This window comes from Lagopus muta, chromosome 15 (assembly GCF_023343835.1).
Source record: "Lagopus muta isolate bLagMut1 chromosome 15, bLagMut1 primary, whole genome shotgun sequence".
NCBI lineage: Eukaryota > Metazoa > Chordata > Aves > Galliformes > Phasianidae > Lagopus > Lagopus muta.
This window is the reverse complement of record NC_064447.1, coordinates 780,917-804,245: the sequence shown is the minus strand read 5'-3', so window position 1 is coordinate 804,245 and position 23,329 is coordinate 780,917. Positions and strand designations below refer to the sequence as shown.

General features: G+C 42.5%; 1 long non-coding RNA gene across 1 annotated transcript; it reads right to left on the bottom strand.

Moving 5' to 3' along the window:
• Positions 1 to 73: 73 nt before the first annotated feature.
• Positions 74 to 6,984, bottom strand: LOC125700693 (uncharacterized). Its single transcript, XR_007380021.1, has 2 exons — positions 6,900 to 6,984; positions 74 to 869 (listed from the first exon to the last, which is right to left on the bottom strand). It is a non-coding gene; the product is annotated as an uncharacterized LOC125700693 (long non-coding RNA).
• Between the last annotated feature and the right edge of the window lie 16,345 nt (positions 6,985 to 23,329).

Below are 23,329 nucleotides of genomic sequence, written 5' to 3'. Positions count from 1 at the left end.
ATAAGAAGGCAAAAAAACCTTAAAAGTACAAATAAACTAAGATTTTTGAAATCAGGAAAAACTCTGGACCAGGGAAGTTAAAATGAATATATTGCAACCTCATTCCAGAGCTTTAATATGTCAAACTCATATCGCAACAATGCATAAAAACCATACTAATGCCTTCCTCAACAGTATCAAAACTTAGATCTGTAGAATTGAACAAAAATGGCTGAAACTGAACATGTGAAGATGTAATACATGGAATGTGCCAACCAACAGAAATGTTGAACAGAACTCAGCTTGCAAAAGCAACATCTGTTTGCTGCAACAGTTAGAGGTGCCATGTTAGGATGCATTGTGATGCTCCAATATAGCACTGCTATGCCTGTTGTGAAGCCAGACATCAATTCAAAGAGCACATTTTCCTGGAAATACCCTGCATGCTAGCGATGATTACACACAAGGTAAAGTTGAATCAGTGTTCTGGGAAAACAAGCTGACATACTTGATATCCTAAGATAGCTTTCTGATCATACAAAACCAGCTATTACGCATAGTCTTGATTTTCAACCTTCTTAATATCCCAATGGCTTATTCCTTCAAGATGTGTAATTCTTCTGGATGATTTCCAAGACCTTCATAGTTCTTCTTCACCCTGTCTTCAATACCGTTATTCTTTCTAGCACCTCTTGAGCACCCAGGCTCTAGTTTCTTTGATTCTCTGTTCATACAGATCACTCAAGATGTTATCTTCACATTTATTTCTCAGGTCAAAACCTGAAGGACAATGCACTAGTGCCCACAGAAAAGTGATCTTCAGAGACACTTTAAGGAGCAAAGTTCATGACTGCTGAAGATGAATTTATTGTAGGTGGTGATAAACAAGCCTAAAGGAGCAAAAACAAACAAACAACAAAAACAGCAAAAACAAACAATGGATTTTGTTAGAAGTGCACTTCTTGAAAACTAGCTGAAAAAGTAAGAATTTGTCCCCCATTGATAACCTGATTGACTTGCAGCATTGAAATACCAGGTACATTCATTATGAAGCTCGAATCTTCCCTTCACCACAACTGTCAATTTAATGTCATGCATGTGCAGCCCCATGCCAACCTCTCCTTGCCTTAATGAAGTCAGGCTACCCATCTGGCACCACCGCACATGTAGAGCTGTGCTTGCCAAGAAAAATAAGCAGACTCAGCCAAAAGCTGAGATCCACTTTGCGAGAAATGCAGCTTTTATTTGCTCTTTACAGTTTTGTCTGTATGTAGGAAGCATCTCTGGACTTGCTGGAGCCTTCAGGATCAGCAGTGGTTCCAGCTGCCAGTTCTTTTCCATCTTATTGATTTAATGATTCTAATGCTCGTATAGAAGAACTCTGATGACAACAGCAAGTGGGTCAGGCACATGTTCTTCAGCTGATGAAGCTAAGCTGATTGATGTAAGTTGAGAACCAGATAATTATCTGCACCTAATTCAATTTGATATTGTCCCAATTCAAATTCCAATTTTCATTTGTTCATGAACATGATTTGCTACTAAACAGACTCAATTAAAAGTTGCTCAAGTGCAGCTTTGGACCAACTTTTCCAAGTAGTGAGTACATTTTTGACTAGAGAAGTCAATTTTCTCCCTTTCCCTGAGAAGGAAAAAATAGTTGTGTTAGTTTTACAGTTGCTCTCTGTCGTGGAAACGAAGGACAGAGTTTATGTTTTTCCTGCACAAAACTGCCTTTTTTTTTTTTTTTTTTTTTTGTACACAAACACCACTAATTACCTTTCCTTCATGTCTGAATGTCAGAAAATTATCTATATTTAGCAGACTGAATGTAACACAAGGAGAAGGATAAAACTTCTGAGCAAGACACAACAAACATCTTGGTCAGAAGAATCCAGCATTTTTGAAGCCTATTATATCAATTCATATGCTTATAGGAGAGAATGAATTTGATTCGAATTCATGCCATCCTTTCAATCTCACAGGTTTTCATCATGTCTCCCTTAGAGGAGAACATGGAATACTTGTGCTCTGTGCAAATTACTCCTCCTGGTAATACTTTTCTACCTTGCCCTCAAGCATGACAGATAACAAATGACACAATCTCTTAGCATCATAATTCCTCACACCACAAAAACCAACCAACCACAACAGCAACAACAACAACAAAAATACAGAGGGAAGGGCAGAACATATCCAGAAAATACAGAAGATATTTATGAGATGAAGAGATACCACAGGACTGGTGGGAAGGCAAGGCACTAACTAAATATGAGACTCCAAAAAAGAAGAGTACCTGAAGAAGTCTGTAGGACAGGTTATGAAAATATCATGAGAGGTAATATGTGCATGAAGTTTTACACGAGAAGAAAAGCTTTGCTGATAGCTGCTTCTGTATCCAGTTCTAAACACGCAGTGATACCATCTCACACACAGAGAACCAATCATAAGTGCCAGTCACACCCTATATTCTGAGTAGAGCCTTTGTATGGAATTGGGTTTGACATCAAGGCTGTGCTTTGGGGAACAGTTTTAGTGCAGTTTTATCAAACCCTAGAAGACTGATAGACAATGGAGACTTTTTTTCCATCATGAAGTTTCTGTTGAGTTTCTGCAGTGCACACCATGGATATTTTCTACCAGATTGTGCTGGGTTATTTTTTCCAAATACATCAGCATTCATGTTGTCAGGAAGCAGATTTGAGTGCAGCTGTGAGGTGGTACATCTCATGCCTCCACTCGCCTCATCTCGAGCAACAGGAGAACAGCTCTCACTCCCATTCTAAAAGCTGCCAAGTAAGTTTTGGTTACAAATACTGTAACTATCCACTTTGAAACAGGATAATTACCAGCACTTCTAATTTAAGATGATTACAAAGTCCTGTAGTTGCCTATCTGAAATAACCTTTGCATCAAAATAAGATGTGGCCTGTGCTTCCTCTTTTGTGTTGCACAGTCATGTAGGTTCAGAGCAAAACAAAAATATTTCACCTTTAGCTAGCGATACCAAAGGCAGTGACACACCAACAGGATCATATCCCTTATGAAGCTTTTTTACTTGGGAAACTAGCCCACGTGCATTAATCTGGGTAACATAAGCTGTACCTACAAGGAAAGTTTGCCAAACTGGTCACAATTGTGTATATTGTAGTAAAAATATTCGAAGACTTTGTCTAGCAGACTGTATAACCCTCCATTAAAATTGTTCATGTTTTGTTTCTAACTTTTTCACATATTTAATCACTTATTTACTCCACAAGTGAGTCTGATGGTAAAGTTGTTGACCCCATAGCTCCTTTGCCAATGCCATTTCAGTGAATACCTTCTTTCAGCATGGCCCACACCAACTTCTGAGACAACAGAACTCACAGCACTGCTAGCTTATGGGGTCTTGGTACCCAAGTCCCAACCCCAGGGAGACGTCCTTGAATGAACAACTCCAAGTGAGCAATAGATGCACCAGGATGGTCATTCCAGCTAGTATGTGAATAATATATCGGTTATGCATCAAACACAAGAGGTACCCAATTCTCATTCTGCCTGCTGGCATGCACTTCAGGATTACCATAACATTAGCAGAGTAAGAGCAAAATCAGAACAGATACTACAGAAATCACCAGCTACATAAACAAAGCTTTGAATGCAGGATCCAAGCCTATTTTCACAGATTTATGGCCACTGCTTTGAGGAATAGAGCATCTGAGAACTGGGAGCATCTCATCCTTACTCCCCCTCATAGTAGTTTCTACTGTCTTGAGGCAGCCTGATTGCAGAACCTGCCCATGTGTGTCCACAGTTATTCCTTCAGTTTCCACATAATTTCTCCCCTTGCTTCAGTGTAGCAACAAGAAGAGACAGTGACTGCTCCAACCCTGCAGTAAAGCAAGGTGCCAGGGAGCAGAGATCGAGGAAAGTCCAAGAGGTGCTATCAGGGCAGCAGGGACCCAGCATCTCTTGGCTGGGAAAGCAAGGGGCTCTTCACCACACACTGCTCCAGCACCCAGCTTCTGTGCCAGCCTGAGCTAGCAGCAGCCCTTGTGCCTTAAATCACAGAACCCCAGAATGGCTTAATGCCCACGCAATTCCAACCCTTCCAGCCCTCTGCCATGGGCTGGTTGCCCCCCCACCCCCCTGCTCAGGCTGCCCAGGGCTTCATGCATGGCCTTGGGCACCACCATAGATGGGGGCAGCAGTGCCAGAGCCTCACTGCCCTCTGGATGCAGAACTTCTCCCTTACATTTAACCTAAATCTTGCTCAACCTTGTTAAGTTTACATGGGGCCACTTCTCAAGATTATCCGAAAATGCAGCACTTGGCCCCAAGTAGCCACTGTGTTACAGCAAGGGGTGAAGTGTCTGTCAGAGCAGTTAAGCAAATTATGAGGAAATTCAAACCAGCGTTCAAGACAACATCTTCAGCATAAATTCCTGCTACTGAATTTTGCAGCTGACCCCTAAAATCTGTCATGTTTTGAAGAACTTATAGAGATCTTATTCCTGATGTATCTGTCCCTTTCTGGAGCAAAAGGTTTAGTGTCACAAACCCAAGTGCTGGCTGTATTTTCCACCTTGTGTCAGGCATGCTCACTGCAGCCAGGATTTCCTTGCCAGAACTGATTAAGAGAAGTAAGAGCAATATGAGAAGATAGCCATGAGCAAATTATTTTACAAGCAAGGAGCACAACAGGTCTGTGACTAATTAAGAGCATGTATTGATGGTCTTTCAACAGCCCTTTTGGTTGGTGTAGGTTTTCAGATGAACACTGTAGGACATAGGATGCACAGACAAGCTACACAAATGTGATTATGGAACAATGCAGGTCAAGGACACTGTATTCTCTATATTTAACAGGGATAATGATGATTTTATCAGTTCTTACACTAGCTATCGTGAACATTAACTGCTGATCCTAAGAAGCCCAGCACAAACACAACAAAGACCAAAACCAGAACCCCTTTTCTCCACCAATGTTACCACAGGACCAGACATAGTGTCTTACCAGCCAAAATGGCTATCATATAAAAGACAGAACCAGCTTTCATTTTAATGGGTAACAGAAGAGCCAGAAAGTTGCAATGCTTTTCCAAGTTAAGATGAAAAACTCCCTGGAAGGGTGCACGTATGTGTGTGCTTAAATATGAAGAGGCTGTTAGCCTAAAGGATGAACCGCACAAATTCCACAAGTTGGCAGAAGATTTACAGAGGCAAAGCTGCCAATTTACGGAGATCACCTCCTGAGGCATTCAGTCTACAGCAGTTATAATTCCTGAAGTCGTGTGTGGGAGTGCTATCAGAAGGAACTGTCACTGGGAGTAAAGAAACAAAACACAAGAAATTATATCTGAATATCCAGGTCTGCTGGTGGTAGATGTCTCTGGTGGTCATTCCAGAAGAAATGATGGTACTCAAAATGTTACAGTAAATGCTGATAATAACAGCAACAAGATACAAATCTTTCACCTTCTGAGGCCCGTGGTACGGCTGACAGTGTTACATGATGATATAATCCCCCCTTCCCCTTGAAAGGGGAGCTGAGCACAATAGAATTTCATGCTGGCTTTTGGAGGAGAGCCATGGTGAGCCTGGTGGGCTGTGAAGACCCTTGCTGAGGTCAGAGCAGTTTTTGCAGAATGTCACTCCGCAGCTGCAATCATTTTCACTTCCCAATTTCTTTCCAATAACCTTCATGAGCAGCACACAATAGAACACAGATGGGTTTCAAAAGATAAAACATCAGCAGAGCCCAGAGAGACACACTGCTGCTGCTCAGAAACAGAAGCAGATTCTGCTGTTCCAGTTCAAGCAGTTCCTGCCTTTGGCCCATAGTTGACCCAGGGCAGGGAACAAATCTCTGCAAACCTGTGGCCACATACTACCTTGCACGTGTGGATGGAAAACACTAAAGGACTGAACTGAACCTTTTGCTGGATGGCAATGAACACAGGTTTTCCAGGAGCAAATGCTTCTCCCTCCAACTGTCCCTTAGGCAAGTACAGCAAAAGCCCTCCCTAAGTTTTGTCAGCCCCCTCAGCTGCTCCCAGATGAGCAGAAAAGCCCGTGATTTAAGGTACCTGCAAATCTTTGGAGCAGCATATGAAGAGGTACCTATCAACATCAAGTACTCAGAGAAGCTCAGCTATCAGAGGCACGCAGTATGTTCCCAGGCATTTTATACATCAGACTTCTGCAAGCGCTAGGAGAGAAAATTTATGTTTAACCTCTCATTTCCTTTATCTGCCCATCAATATAGTCTGCTGGTTAGCAAATGGGTAATACAACCAGGGGAATGGCCACTGTCAGTTTCAGCCAAATTATGCAGGAAGAACAGTCTGCATTTTCCTGATCTGAGGTGGGAGAAAATCTGGAATGACAGATTTGTCTCAGTCAGGTGCTCCAGGGGCACTTCTCTTACATGAACCTAGATGTGCCCCTGCGAGAATGAGGGGGCACAGATGGAGTAGCTGTAGACAAACAGATATGATCACTAGTAGCTTTTAGAGATAGGTTTTCTGGCTCAGTATGAACTCCCACGGAGGCTGAATTACATGACATGAACGGTTACAAGCAACATTATCAGAAACAACTCCCATCAAACTGTAATGGTGGTATTCTTAGACAAGCAGAGGGCTCCTCTCCCTCCCCTTCCTGTATCACCTCAGGTTGCAATTCTACAATTTAACAGATGGTGCTTGGAGAAGTAGCAGTTTTCACTTAAAACAGTTCCTGACAATTCCCGACATGCTCTCATTAAGAGCATGTTTATATTCACAGTGGGATGGAAACCCCTTCATCTGGCTGGTTAATGCACTACAGGGACCTGTAACGATCAGAAAAATCAGTGCAGTGGAATGATGACACAGGAGGTGCAAAGACAAAGGGACTAGAGCAAAGGAAAGGTGTTACAATGGGAAAGTGCTCACCCATCACTGAACATCTCAGCTCCCAGGGGAAAACTCCACCAAAGAGGGACCTCTAGAAGGAAATCCTTCCCCAGTGGCAGTCAGCCCTTAAAGGAGGTCTAAGAGAGGTGCAGCCAGGCTCCACCTCTTCCAGTCACACAGCTGAATTGCATTCACCTGTGCTGCCAGGGCTGACCAGGTCCTTTCCCCAGGTCTCAGTCAGTGGTTCAGGCTGGGACTCAGCAGTTACCATACAAGACCTTTCTCAATCATGGCTGCACTTTTTCCTGTTCAAATCTCCTTCCCGTAGCAGATTTTCCATTACCAGCCTGTTAGCAGTGGTATGTATCAAAATAATATGATGTGCTTGCCCAGATGGGCTCGTGTGAGATTTCTGTCAATGTTCCCCATGGCTTTTTGTGGACTTAAGCATTGCAGTCACAGGAGGAGATGTTACTCTGCTGCCATATATATGCATCTTCAGGTAGGATACAAACTGGGAAGCACTGAATCAGATCAACAATAAGAAACAACAATTTCCAAGTTCAGCTTGGACAGTTGGAGTGTTTAGAGCTCTTGTAAACTTTGTGTACATCTACAAACGAAACCATGTACACTGCAGAAATGTCTGAGCTAGCAGATATCACTCAAGGGATAAAGCCAGAAGGTAAATAACTACATTAGAATGGTGCTTTGCCCAAAATTATCAAGCTCTGCTTATTGCTAGCAGCTTTACTTTACCATAGGGATCATTTCCAGCTGGAGCCAATAGAGGTGAGCAAATATTTTCCTTCTGCAATGCTTTGGAAAATCCTGTAGATATGCTGAAAAAGAAAGTTTTCCAACTCAGGGGTCCATCAAATAGAGGCATGCAGATCACCCTCATCAGAAGAGGATCACACTGAGCTGTTTGCCCCAAGTGATGCTGCAAAACCTTCAGGGTTACAGAAGATAGAGGTTTGGGCTGAGCAACTGAAAAGCCCTAAAGTTCAGGTGCAGGCTTGTTCAGTGAATGCCTCTAAGTCTGGCCAGAACAGGGATGTGCTTTCAGTCAGTTTTCAATTTGCTCTCGTACTCTGGAAATTGTGGAATGCCTTGTGGAATGAACAAACAAATAAAAAAACAACAAAAAGACAGCAGTTGGGGCAATAGCAAGCACAGATACAGGTTGGGTGGAGAATGGCTTTAGAGCAGCCCTGAGGAGGAGGATTTGGGGGTGTCAGAGGATGAAAGACTCAGCATGAATCAGCAATGTGTGCTTGCAGCCCAGAAGGTCAAATATATCCTGAGCTGCCTAAAGAGAAGTGTGACCGGCAGGGAGAGGGAGGTGATTCTGTCCCTCTGCTCTGCTCTCATGACAGCCAGCCCGGAGCACTGTGTCCAGTTCTGGACAATAAGGACATAGGGCTGTTGGAGCAGGTCCAGAAGAGAGAACTAAGATTATCAGAAGGATGAAGCACCTTCCCTGTGAGGAAAGGCTGAGAGAGCTGGGGCTCTTTATCCTGGAGAAGAGTAGGCTCTGACGGGAACTTATCACCCTTCCAGGACCTGAAGAGGCTTACAGGAAAGCTGGGGAGGGACTGTTTATAAGGGTATGACAACAGGATGAGGTGAAACTGTTTTAAACTGGAAGAGGGTAGCTTTAGACTAGATATCAGGAAGAAATTCTTTAATGTGAGTGTGGTGAGATACTGGCACAGATTGCCTTGTGAGGCTGTGGATGCCTCCTGCCTGGAAGCACTTGCGGCCAGGCTGGATGGGGCTGTGAGCAACCTGGGCTATGGGAAGTGTCCCTGCCTGCAGCAGGGGGTTGGGACAAGATGCTCTGAAAGGTTCTCTCTAACCCAAACTGTTATGTAACTCTATGATTCCATGACTTACCCTAAAGTATGATGGCTAATCTTTGCTGGCCCATGGGCAGTAGTACTGAGCCAGTAAGTGACAAATCACAGCTGCACATGACATGCTTTCTCTGCCTTCTAACCTAGGCAGAGGCACCAGCAGCAGCTTCCTAAGGCCGTAGACAGCAGCTGACATCAGGAGACTGGGAAAACAATTAGTTGGGAGCTGGAAGGAAGACTGCAGCTGTGTTTGGTGCAAACCCGTTGACAAACGTTCTCCAGCCAGGTGTGATCCAACACTAGAAATATACACGTTCATGGTTTTATATGCGAGAGTCAAGGGCAGGATGGCTAAGCTCAATTTTTGCTCTGGATCGCATCTGCACCCTGTTACTGATGCAGAATACATTTACAAGGAAATCTTGATGATACTGCAAGTAGCTCTTTTATACCACTGTAATTCACTGAGGAGGAGGAGGATCATCTGTAAAGGAGTCAGCCAGGGACAAAGTATTTTTCAATAAGTAGTTATGGAAAATGAACTGTAGCTCAGGATGGGAAAAAAAATAAAACCCTCCAGAAGTGTGAATCTGTGCTCTGGTTCCTGCTGCCTTTCCTGCCTCATTCCCAAGGCACACAGCAGCCAGGATGGCAGCCCTGCCTCTTCCAACCAGAAAATAAGCCTCCAGGTAAGAAGTCACAGTGGTGCAACTGAGTACACTGTCAGAATTGATTCCTCCCACCCCCTATGTTGACTTCTTGACGATTCATTTAGTGCCTATGACTGTTGCAGCAGAATTACTGAGTGTATTCTCTTTTGATCTAAACACCTCGACATAATGGTGAGTTTAGACTACTTGGTGGGAGAAGAAAAAAAGAGCAGCAAATAATTTCATTCTTACGAAAGAATCTATTTGCTGGAGAAGAGAGCTGGAAAATTACTGCTGTCGTACTGTTCTGTTTGAATAATTTTCTGTAGGAGAATTTTAAATGCCTTTGTGTCTGCAAGGGGCAGCTTCTCCTTTTCCCAGATGGGTATTATGGTACGAGGCACTGATACAATTTGGAAGATGTACTATTGACTGTCGTGAAATGATACTGAAAATGATGAAATCAATTTAATTCTCTAATGGCCCAAAGAAAGGAGGGAAAACTTTATGTGTGTTGTTTGACCTGCCTTATGAGAGGCTGAAAATCCTGTTCTCAGTAATCAGGAGATGGATCTCATATTTTACAAGTTTGTTGTTTGGGGGTTTTTATTTTGGTTTGTTTTTGATTCAGAAGCTGAAGAGGGAAGAACTGAACCACAATTTCTAATTCTAGATCCTTCCACTATTCCTCAGAATGAGCAGAGAACACAGCTTCTGTTCCAAATCCTGAAGTGCTTCAAGCCTTCACATAGCCTAGTGGCCATCAATACCTTCCTGGTTGGATTAGAAGGATGGCTTGCTGGGTATGGGACTACGATTCAGGAGATTTGCATTCAGTTCTCATTGTTACTACAGGTTTCTTCAGCAGATCATTTAACTTCATTAGGGCTTTCTCTGCTCTAAGCGTCTTGTAGTCATTTATACTGTCAATTCCCCATGAACAGGCCCACATAATACTGTGAGCTCCTAACAGCTAACAGTGCAGAACTGGGCAAGGCTGGGCTCCCCTGCAGTACTGCATTACAAACAGTAAGATATCAAGCACACTCCTCTCAGCCAGTGCACCCTGACTGAGCATTGCTCCCACAGTTTCATGGGTTGAACAAGCAGTGAAATTCTCTGAAAGAAACATCAGGCTTGCAGCTTTAGGAATATCCTTTTTGCACAAACCATGCAAAGGAAAAGCCCAGGACCTGATACAACCTCACTGGTTCAGGTCTGCCTTCCCTCTATCCATCAAATGCTCCCTTTATTACAAGCCTCCAGGACAAACAGTGCCTCAACATTTTTGATTAAATGCTTTTCAAGCTCAAAGGCCCTAGCAAGCAAGTGAGTTTGGTCTGTGATATTGCACTAATATGACAAGAATGATTGATTGAAGCAAACCTTTTCCCCTTTCACTCCACAGCTACTTCCACAAGTATTTTGATTCTGGCAAGAAGTATGACATTATTGATTTGCTTCTGCACTGCTTGGTCTGGAGCCTCATCTGCAAAAGCATTATTCTTTATTGCTTCAATAATTTCACTGAGTGCAGAGAACTCCACTGTATTTTTTTTACTTAGCGTTTAGTGATTCTTTAAATTTTTTATGTGCTCTGAAGCTGAAAATCAGCCATTTGCAGAAACGCACTGGAAAGCAACCAGAAATCCAGATGTCTCCATAGACATGGGACCACTTACACTTGCTGATCCAGAGTTCTGACTGGGACACTGATAGCACACTGCCTTTATGTAAAATTGTAAGGAGAAATGGGCAGGGAAAGGTTCTGAACTTGGGCCAGCACCACATCCTGTGCCCAAATGGCTCCTGGTCAGCAGGAGAATAGAGGCAGATGCAAGCAAGGGGTCTGTAAAAGCATGCTCATTTTTACCTTTTGTCCTTCCAAAGCCCTCTATTTGAGGTGCTGTTGAACACAAAGGAAATTCCAGACCATTGGAGGATCGAAGGGTACATTGTGCATGTGTGTTTTGAGGTTTACAACTCTGGATCTGCCCATGTAGCCTGTGAATATGTGGGAGACACACTCAGAATCCAGGATTTGCACTTTGACACAATACTGTGCTTAGTTTGCCTCCTTTGATTTCCTACATTGAGCTAAAACGTCTCAAGAGAAAAAAAGACTGCAACTGATGCACTGATAGCAGAAGGTGGCAAAAAGGGCATCACTTCTTCAGTTAGATAGAGTAGCTCAGGACAACAGTGCCATACAAACCCTCCTAAACACATCTGCTCTTTGAGAGCTGAATTTGTGTGTCAGCTACATGTTGTAACCCAGCTTACAGCTTACAGCCTGGGGGCCAAAACGATTACAGTAAGACAGAAAACCTCCCACTCTCATTAGAGATGTGAATGAGCCGTGATCTTTGCATCATGTAACATTTTTCAGTTTCCAGGACACTGCAGTGTATGGAGTTATTTAGCAGCCTGAAAAGGTCACATCTACTTTCTTCCCACTGCTGTTTACAGAGCACAGTAGGCATCAAATACAAGAGGTCATGTATTTTCATTCTGGAGACTTCAGGGCAAATGAGGATGTAGAAAAAACACGCTTGCAAAATAACACAACTGTGAATGGGGCAAGCAGACAGCCAACATATCCTCTTCCATTGGTCTTCAGGGGAACACTGGCAATTTTCTGCATCTGAAGAATTAGACTCAAGCCTTGAATATGGAGCTGAGAACAAATCCCTAAACTAAGATTTCATCCTACACAACACCTGCCCGGAAGCTGCTTTGTACTTCAATCTTTGCTTTGTGACCTCAGAAATTAACAACCTCATATTAAATGTCAGGCAATGGGTTTGTAAATCCTAAACCCCAAAGCTTCTCTTTATCAAGATGCTAACTTGTCTGTTTTGGTCAGCAAAGGGTATTCTTAAGAGAAAGTTTCTTATCACCCTGAGGTATGGCACTGTGACACTTTAAAGATGTACAGGCTTATAACAGATTGTCTGGTAATTTTCCCGTGCAGAAGATATATGTCAGTGTTTAGAGGAAGGAGAACACTATAAGAAGTGCAATGCTGGAAGCATATATCGAACCCCTTTTCATGTTTTATCTCTCTCGTTTTCTCCAAGCAGTTGAATGATCCGATACAACACAGCTGATCTTTTCCAGTCATTGCTACCCTGCAATGCATTTCCACAAGGGTGGAGGCAGAATGCAGTTTTGATGACCAACCCTACCCACATCTGGGAATATTTCATTAACTGCCTCCTTCCCTATTTCAAAAATAAGAGAATTTTTCCAAGCCATGGAAATTGCATCCCAAATCTTCAAGCAAGCAACTGTCCCATGAAGGTAAAGAGTTGATCCTGCTTGAGTGCGCAGAGCCAGGGCTGCCAATATAGCTATGCTCCCCCAGAGCAGCTCTGCTGAACCTCTGATTACAAACACATCCATAGATATGCTACTGAAACGTTCAGGGCACTGCCACGGGCAAAGTTCATTTGTCTGAGGGAGAACTGAATCACAGAGTCACAGGATGGCCAGGGTTGGAAGGGACCTCAAGGATCATGGATCTTCAACACCTCTGTCACATGCAGGGCCACCAACCTCCCCATTTAATACCAGACCAGGCTGCCCGGAGCCCCATCCAACCTGGCCTTGAACACCTCCACGGATGGACGGGGCATCACAGCCTCTCTGGGCAGCTGTTCCAGCACCTCACTGGATCAAACCCACTGAAGTCCATGGAATTCTATCTATACATCAGTCAAAAATTCTGCTCAAAATTAATCTTGCCATGCCTTCAGAGATTGTCCCATGGATTTTAAGTATATTTCTTTGATTGTGCATTTGTTGACCTTATTTAAGAGACTTTTCAGTAGATCTAATGTGCACATCTGTTCCATGCAACAACAAGGCAATTACAAAAGCAATTAAAATGATACTCCAGCATTTAGAAATGACAGTTTCTTGCAGGTGACATCTGTTCTGCCACTCTGCCAATTCCACAGCAAGCTTCATAGCACACTACAGGGAAGGTCACAAGTCACTGTAGTTACTTCTACGATGAATAAAGTGTCACAGAGCCATGCCCAGGCAGAGGGCAGGCCCACCTTACCTGAAGCAGTGCAAGCTCCATGCAGTGCCCTCACACAGCACCTCCCTGCTGCTGGAAGCAGAACACTTGCCCTTTCTTCCAGACATGTTTGAAACACACAGCATCCTTCCAGACACCACTGGGAGAAATTGAAAGTGAGGAGGGAGGTCAGGACGTTATTTTTGTCTTGTTTGTACTTTTATGATTTTAGCCTAAGCCTTTAGCTTAAGGACTACAGTTCTTATTTCAGAGAAATTGGGACCAGTTTTAAACTTAACAGAATAAACAACAACAATGCCAAAAAACCCACCATTCTTGCATTTCTTTTTTCAGCATATAATGCAAACCCTGCTGACACCAGCAGGATATTAGCTGCCATCCTGCAGGACATCAGCCAAACCTGGACTATTGCCTGCAGTTTCACAGTATCTCGTACAAGACCGCACACTAACAAGCTGGGATGTGCTCTGGATCGCAGCTGCTCTTCACTTCAATAGCCTATTGACACCTGCACTGTTTTACACCCTCTCTTCTGATCTTAAACAATAGCAGACAATGTCATTGTGATACATGGCCTCCTCATCCCCAGTTCTGATTTACTGTATTGAACTATGAACTTTAAGACCATCTCTCTGCTGAATGTTCAAATATTTTTCTGTTGGGTGAGCTCAGGCTTTTAATTTTATACAAAAAACAGGTCAGGACCTTAGCCCATAGTGAAATAAGTCATTCTAAGGGGTGTTTCTCTAGAAAGCTAGGGCAAATTAGTAAGTAACCAGGTAGACTTTCTATGCGGTAGTAAACATTTCCTGCTCTCATCATTGCAGATAATAACACCACTGTTATGTAAGTAAGCCTTCTGGGCTGCATTAAAAAAGAGGTGGCCAGCAGGGAGAGGAAGGTGATTGACCCCCTCTACTCAGCTTTTGTGAGGCCCCATCTGCAGCACTGCGTCTGGGCTGGGGCTCCCAGAACAAGAAAGATGCTGAATTCTTGGAATGAGTCCAGTGAGGGCCACTACGATGATCAGAGGGCTGGAGCACCTCTCCTATGGGGAAAGGTGGAGGGAACTGGGATTGTTTAGCTTGGAGAAGAGAAGGCGCTGGGGAGACCTCATGGTGGCCTTCCAGTGCTTGAAGGGAGCGTATAAACAGGAGGGGGAACAGCTGTTTGTGAGGGTGGGTTGTGATAGGACAAGAGGGAATGGTTTTAAACTGAGACAGGGGAGGTTTAGGTGGGATATTAGGAAGAAGTTTTTCACCCAGAGGGTGGTGAGGCACTGGAACAGGTTGCCCAAGGAGGCTGTGGATGCCCCATCCCTGCAGGCATTCAAGGCCAGGCTGGATGTGGCTCTGGGCAGCCTGGGCTGCTGGTTGGCGACCTGCACACAGCAGGAGGTTGGAGCTGGATAAGCAGTGTGGGCCTTTTCAACCCAGGGCATTCTGTGATTCTACAATTCTGTGATTCTATGATCTGGGAAGAGTAGCAGTTAAGATAGATATGCTGGAAAATAGTCTTTGGCACCAAGAATATAGTGAGATATTCTAGAATATTTCTCTGAGCACTGATGGAGCTGTAGGTGTCCCTGTTCATTGCAGGGGAGTTGGATGGCCTTTAAAGGTCTCTTCCAACTCAAACGGTTCTATGATAAATGGATTAGGTTAGTGTCACACCTGATCTACTGACGTCTGACTTTGTCTGTGTTTGTGAAGGTTTATAAATGCCCTGAGTGATCAGACTCATTTATATGCAAAATTTGGATTTTACTTTCAGAGATTAGTGCTGATCCACAGTTAGCACAATTTTGATGTTTCTATCTTAGAAATGTTTTTAAATTCAAGAGCACTGGAGAAGCAGTCAGAGAAGAAATACATGAAAAGAACTATGAATTAATAAGGATTCCATTCCTGACAGAAATTGAGCATCTGCTAATCGCACAGATCCGGCTCCTGTTGGAAAGAAAAGATAAAAAGTACAAAAATCTAATCCTAAATCAGTGGATATTACAGGCACCAGATCCATTCATGGTTGAACCTTTGAGATCTAACATGATAATAAAGATGTTCAGATGTACTGCTCTAAGCAGCTTTTTCACACGAGTCTTAACATCAGTATAGTATTGCCACTGTGCAGGTTGGCACTTCAGAGAAATCAAGAGCTGCCTGCAAGCAGCAGACTGAATCATGCCCAGTTTTAATGAATGACTCACGATATTCTACAGCATCCCATCAGTATGATAATGACTGTTAAACACAGCTGTTTTCATAACAATTTATTTCCTTGACAAGTTGAGTTAAGGTAAGTTTTCAGTGCTGTTCTCAGTCATTTAGTTCTGTGCCTCATTAGGAGTCACTTTCATCGACACTGTTCATGTTGCTGTGAAATTCCCTGTTGCTTGAGCTTTCCCTTGTTGTCTCACCTCTCTGCAGTTTATATCAACAAATCCCTTGCATAGTCATCTTTGTGTTTGAATGCTGTAATAAGGATACCCTTCAAGACTGGGCACGCAAGTCATTATATGGACTCTGACACTGCACGTATATCTCTTCGCTCCTCCTATCTCTAAAGAGGTAGCATGGCACCCCTTATGGAAGATGATACCATGAACCTACACATGAATGGGTAGTTTAAGGAGAAACACTTTGTTTTAGTATAGATGATTCACTGAAAAACTGACCTTTGTTGCAATATATATATTCCTACACGTATGGGAACTACAATACTCCATGCAAGAACTTTCTTTGGGCCATGGCAAAGACCAGGTTGCCAAAGACAATTTAGGCTCATTCAAACGGCGTAAGTATGAAAGCTTGCTTTTCAAAGGGTGATTAGTTCTTAAAGATAACACCTGTTCCTTCTGGTGCTTAATGAGACAGATTCTTCAGTGTAGAGGTGGATGTGCAGGCTGACTGGTGCTCCAGATCAAAGCACTGTGCTAATTGTGCTGTTAGTGCGGTGCTAATGCTGAAGTATATTGGTAGCTTTAAGAGCCATTTTTGTTCATCTAAAATTTCCAGCAAGTATGTAAGACAAATTCAATATCACTGAGTCTACTTAATGTATTGGCAGGACAGATCTTGGCTTGTGCACAGAGTATGGGAGCAGTTATTTCTCCAAATACTTTTGCCTTGAAAAATTCTGCTCTGGACAGGCAGCCTTTGCTTGCAACATGCAACTCGTATCAGGAGACAGAAACACGATGCAGCTCTAGGATGATCTTGTTGACTACTGTTGCCTATTCATCATTTCACTCTCCCTGTTTTGTATAAAGACCATCTCTTATTAAACAATTTCTGGATAATCTCTTGGTATATTCCAGGTCGAGATCAAAACCAAAGCCAAGACAGATATACATGCCTATACATTACTAATTGGTAATTAAAAAGAATGACCAATTAAAGCTAGCACTAGATCTACCATGACTAAAACAGTACAGGAGGGTAATTAATAGCAAACTACATCATTATTACAATACTAATGCAGTGCAGACATGTGGAATACTGAAATCCCTTGAAAGTTAGAAGAATTTAGAAGGCAACTGATATGACTAAAGCATCATTCATTGAATGAGGCTGCAGATATGAATTAAGCTGAAATTTTCTTCTTCATTACTTTAATACATGGAACTAATTAATTATTTTGCAGCAAAGTATTCTGTAATCACAACAAAAAGGACAAAAGCATGCCATCTGGTCAAAAGAGAAGGTAACAGTAAAGATGGTAAGTTGACATGGCCAGGTTGACAGTTTAAAGAAGCTTTTACTATCCTTCTTTTTTTAATCAACTGTGTCTACGAATTAATCTGTAATTAGTGCCATGAGCACTACAAATGTAAGTTCAAATCATGCGAGAAGTTGAATCAAATCACTGCTCTGTGAGGCTTAGAAAAATCTCACCTGAGTCACAAAATGAAGATAAAGTACTAAAATGTCAGCAGGACTGGGAGATTTTGTTCTTTGCAAAATTAAATAACTGTAGGCTTCAATTAATTTTAAGTGACTAAGTTGGGCCTGCTTCAGTACAATTCTGCCTTTCTGTCTGTACCCCTGTTCTTAGCTATTTCCAGAAGGCCATAAAACATGTCCAAAGCAGGAGGAGGAGCAGCAGCTAGCTGGGAAGTCAGTGTTTGCAGTAAGTAATCAGAATTCTGGAAGGAAAAAAAAAGAAAACATGTAAAAAATTTCCAGTGCAACAAATCTATTCTTACTGTAGACTGAGTTATTTCCACCTCCTCTTTTCTATACACACACATCTATCCTGCTCAAAGTGAAGCTTTCATTTCAGAGGACTGTTATCTCTCAGGGGCAGAAGGGATGCACAGGAGCTGTGAGACAGTGAGCTGGGGATGGTATGTTAGCCCTGGTATCCATGAACTCTTGTCTACAAGGAGGCTGCAGCTGGAAGCCAATACTTTGGTAATGGCTGGAGGCACTGCAGCCAGCTTTTATTGCTACTGCCACCTGCTACATCTTTCCACTTGTCAAGACTGGCTTTTTATAGGCAAAAATTCTTCATTCTACTGACAAGATTAGCATCAGTCTCTTGCTCTCAGGGTCTATTCCTTGCCCACAGTAGCCAGGAAATGGTATTTTCTCCTAGCTTTCAGGAGCACAAATAACATGGCGAAGGAATCAAATGATCATCTACAGAGCAAAAATGAGAGAAAGCATTTTCTCAACTTGAAGCCATAGTTATGTTATTTATCACGACATGACCAACACCCTGGTATGTCTTAAGTTACTAACTATAAGTCGAAGAAAAGCAGCAGAAGCCAGGATTCACATCAAAATTGCTACCTATAGTTTTGCACAAATTCTGGCTATCAGTGAACAACACAAAACACATGTACAAGTATTTATGGAATCACAACCTAAAGAGCTTCAGAAACAGAATGCAGCATCCACTGAGTTAATGGCGTATCACACAATGCAGAAACAACCTTATTTTAAAATGACCTTATTTTCTATTGGCATCATGTGAAAAGATACATGTATTTATAAAGTGAGAGCAAAGCAGAATCATCAGTTTATTTGTAAGTTTAGTAGCACTGCAGTATATTACCAAGTCCATGTTCCCATCAGATTCAACATACCACACTTTAGGTTGGCATTTAATACAGATATTTGTAGCCTGCAGGAATAATAAATGAAACTAATTAAGTTTAATAATTCAAGAGAACCTGGCATGCCTGATTGCTACATAAATGCTAATTATCTTTCTCCTCTTCCAATACATGTCCCCCTCCCCCCATGATAAATACTTATTCTGGAAACGTCAAACAAGTACATTGAGGAAAAAAATCACTATGGAAAGGGAATCACTCTGCCATCCCCCTTTTGACATACAAAACACCCTAGGTTAGGTTTGCAACTGATGCAGACTTGGATAAAATCCTACAGACTTTGAAAGAATAACATCTGCTTTCATGAAGAAACAGGTCAGTTATGAAGGAGATTTATTTTTCTTATATGTCTGTCCTCCCATCGGAAATAAAACCTTGGACATGTTGCTGGATCCAAGTGAAGAGCTGTAGCACAAGAGTGACTTCAACTGTTGAGGTATCTTTACTATTTGGTTCACAATCATAGAGTCATAGAATAACGGGCTGGGAAAGACCTTTAAGATCGTCCAGTCCAACCATACATCCATCACCAATGTGGCCCAGGAAGCCAACTCCATCAGTACAACATATAAATGTTCCTTGAACACCTCCTGGGATGGTGACTCTCCCCCCATCCCTGTGCAGCTCATTGCAGCACCTGAGCATTCTCAGAGAAGCAGTATTTCCTAAAGTCAAACTTGAGTCTCGCATGGCACAACTTGAGGCCATTCCCTCTAGTCTTATTGCTAGTCTTCACAGACATCCTTAATGAAGATCTACTCCCTCTACCTCCTACTCAGAACATTAAAAGCATGAGTATTTTGTAGAAAACTACCTTTTTCTTCCCTCACATTTTCCAGCCAGAGCTATTACCAAAACACGAGTACAAATAACTATTAAAAACATTTGATGGATGCACAACGTATAATTACAATTAGAACTGAGAGGAGGTCTCATCATCAGAAGCACTATACTCACAAAGGAAAACAAAGGTGAAGATTTTGTCCTGGTTGAAAGTCATTGGCTGCAAAGCACTTCAGACCAGCAGCTGTCTGAGCAAGAAGCAGTATGCAGAGTGCTTGTTACTTAAAATTAAGAAAAGAGCAAATCATAGCTGCACCCATTCATTTTGTTCCAAAATCCACTCCAAGCCAATGCTCTTTTGCCAAGGTGAAAAGTGAAGGAATATACTCCAACTGATGAATAATTTCCTTTGCAGTATAGAAAAAATCTTTTGAGCCAAAGCATGACTCTGAGATTACCTTGCTAACTAAAGAAGAGCACTTTGTACGGGTTTTTAATTAGCCTGCCTAAAGCTTGTTCTTCCTCCGTTATTTATGATTCTTCTTCTCCACAGTGCAATTATCACCGCTATAACACACACAGGAACACACATGCAAACATATGTGTACAAGGAGAACAACATGCCAGTGAGGAGCAGAGACATCTCCTCTTGCACATAGGCACTTGTACCTAATGGTTAAAAAAGCCTCAGCATGCACGGACATTAGCTTTGATCTTTTTTTCAGACCTCTCTTTTCCAGAGTCATCTACAGGATGGTGAGGCTGCCCACTGTAACCATTAGTCACTGCATTTCTTCTCATTACCTATATCCTATTTACTTACATATTTTGGTGGAAGTTCTTCCAGAGGAGGCACCAAGTGCACTGGGCCAGGAACAACAGGGATGTGCTCTCAGCAGCATCACTAAAACCACCATTTTTCTTGTGCACATTTACCAGATACCTCGTAGAAGAACACTGAATGAGTCTGGCTCCCATATTCATGTTTAGAACTACTGCAGAAGGTAGGGCACACAAACACACAGTGCTGCACATGGAGAGGGCCGCATAAAGGTTAATTATTTACATGTTTGGATGAGCTGCCTTTGCCCAATAATTCCTGCATCTGCTCATTTAGTATGGCTATTGAGGAGATTGAGGTACACTGGCAAACACCAGGACTTGTGCTAGTCCTCACAGAGGACTGAATGGGGGCAGCACTGGGGAGCAGGCTGGGGAACAGGTGCTGTGCCATACAAGAGAGCCATAGAGGCTGAGCAGCTCAGCTCCAATGTCATTACATCCAGGCAAAGATGATTACTGATACAGGCAGGTAGAATGCAAGTCTGCATGCCAGTAACATTTATTCCTCATGCTAAAGGCTTGCTTGTTTTGTGTTCAATTGTTGAAAGCACTGCTTATCCCTTGCAAAGAACTTACAAAGGCTCTTCACCCAATACTCGGTTCTGGGTGAGTCTGTGGACAGGCATTGCCATTTTACACATTTAACTTCTCTGTAGTTCTGCTGTGCAGATCTCTTCCTTTTCCTCAGCTTCGCCCAGAGAGAGCATTTAAGGCCAGTAATTACACATGCACAGCACATCTTCCTTCTATTGTGTGCTATGCTTTGTCAAACTTTAATAAGCCTCTGAAAAAAACAAAAAACAAAAACAAAAAAAAAACCCCAAACCAAGCATTCCTATTCAGTTGCATTTGGGTGTAATGAAGATTTCTTTTTTTCTAGAAGTTAAATTAATTCACTGTCGCACTCTGCCTATGCAGATATAGTGCTACCTCCATTCCAGCACAGGGGAAAAAAAACCATTTGTGGCATCATTGATTTGCATGGTAGCTGCCCTCAAAGTCCTGCTGACTTAACACCTCTGTATCCAGACTGCTCAAGAAGAACATCTCCAACCAGTGAGTCCATCATCCAGTCTCACAGGGAATTGTGCCTTTAAAAAAATGCTTGTTATTTTCAGGAATTACTTTCCTCCTTATTTAAGATAGCACTAATCTTACAAAAAAAACCAAACACGAATAACAACAACAAAAAAACCCATGATGATAGTCCGCAGAAAAAGGAAGCCCAGAGGGAAAAAAAGGACAATCACATTTGTTTCTTGCTTCTTAAAGCACAGAAATGGAAGGAGGTAGGAAGCAGGAAGGCTGGCTATGTCACTAACTTCTGGCATATGTTACAGCAGCTTGCTGGTAGGAATGAACAGTCTGACTTTCTGCTTCTCTGAAGGAGGAAGAAAGGACATTGCTAAGGACCATCTCTGCAGCAGGGATGCAAGGAAATAACTTACGCTAATGAGCCCCAAGAAACAAGTGGCTTCATAGAATGGGATGTGCTGCCCAAGGAGGTGTTGAATCACCTTCCTTGGAGATGTTCAAAAAATACCTACATGTAGTAGGGAAACACTGGTGGTAGGTGGGCCGTTGGACTGGATGATCTTGGAGGTCCTGTCCAACCTTGGCGATTCCATGATTCTATGATAGGTACAATGAACATATATTCTTAGTGGCTTTTCTGTCACATGTGCACCCAAATCCACATTCACGGTCCCACCCAGCACTCTCAGGCTCTGGATATCAATAACTGAAGTAATCACTCGAGGGGCAACAGGCACAGGACAAATGAGGGCATTTGTGCTCCACCACACAGTTCCCTCTTTTGTTCATATCAGTGTTCCTGGATAAATTGCATCTGAGATTGGATAGTGTGTCTGCCAGTGCAGCTGATCAGTAACAGGACAACTTACTGTTTCCAAGAAATGCCAAGAGCTGCTCGAAATTTCCACAGCTCACCCTCTCCCAGATTCCTGTGATACAACTCCCACATGGTTCTTGTTCACATTTTGGTTACTTGTGTTCTGTGAAACTGAGGCTTTCAGTGCTACTAGGTGAGATCTCTGCAGACCATTCCTACTGGGAATTACTCAGCAGAAGTTTAGATTCTCAATAGAATTACACTACTCAGATTTTCCTTTGCTAATTCCACATTACCAGGAGCCCTCACCCTTTTTGTGGCAGTTTGCCTCACCTGCCTGGAGGATCCTCAAACATTCCAATTTTGCCTTTCTATAAAACTGGTATTTAAGTCTTCAAAATATTCCATCTCCCCCAAACATGAAATCTGTTGGCAAGACAGCAACGGGAGGCTTCTCTTACTTAAGTCTAAAAGGGAAGAAGATAAATTCTTGTTACAGATACTTAAAGCCATATTGCAGACACACTTCAAAGGAGCAGAAAGGAACACAATTAACACAGAATTGCATGATCCAAACAGACACTTTCTATTTTGTTTTGCTCATGAAAGGCCCCAGTCCAGAGTTTGGGATGAGCAGTGAATATTTCCTTCCTTACTTGAGCCAGCTAATACAGAAACTTGCATGTGTCTGTACACACCCAGCTGTAAAACAGGAAAGGTGCACTGTCACTGGACGAGTGACACACAGTATGTTCTTGCCTGCAAGCATTCAGTCAGTGCTTGCAGGGCTCCTGGCAATTCTAATAATTGCAGTTAGCTGATTTGCATGTTGTGTTTCAAGCTCTGGAGATGAAAGCAGAAGTTATCTGCAGCTTTGAATCCTCTTGGAAACACTGTGTATTTGGCAGGGGAGGTAGATGAAACAGTTCTGTTACAACAGAACAGAAGGAGGAAAGTTCCCTCCATTAGTACTGACGCTTCAGTTGCATATATCAGTGGTTAATTTGAACTACTGTTACTTCACTTAGGCCAGTATATTTGTATAGGAATGAAAAATTACACCACTATGACCATATAAATGTCTATTGCCTTCTCACTGCATAAATGAGTTCCTTTAAAATACATATTGGTGAATTCAAATTAGGTATAAGGAATATTGATATTCTCTGCCGGCCAACAGTAATGGGGCAGACTCCATTAGTGTTACTGATATGTTTAGATAATCTTCAGTGGCGCTGCTGTATGAAGCACGTGCTACTCAGTACAAAGCTGCCCAGAATTTCACCCACTATTTGTCTTTTTCTCATTACAT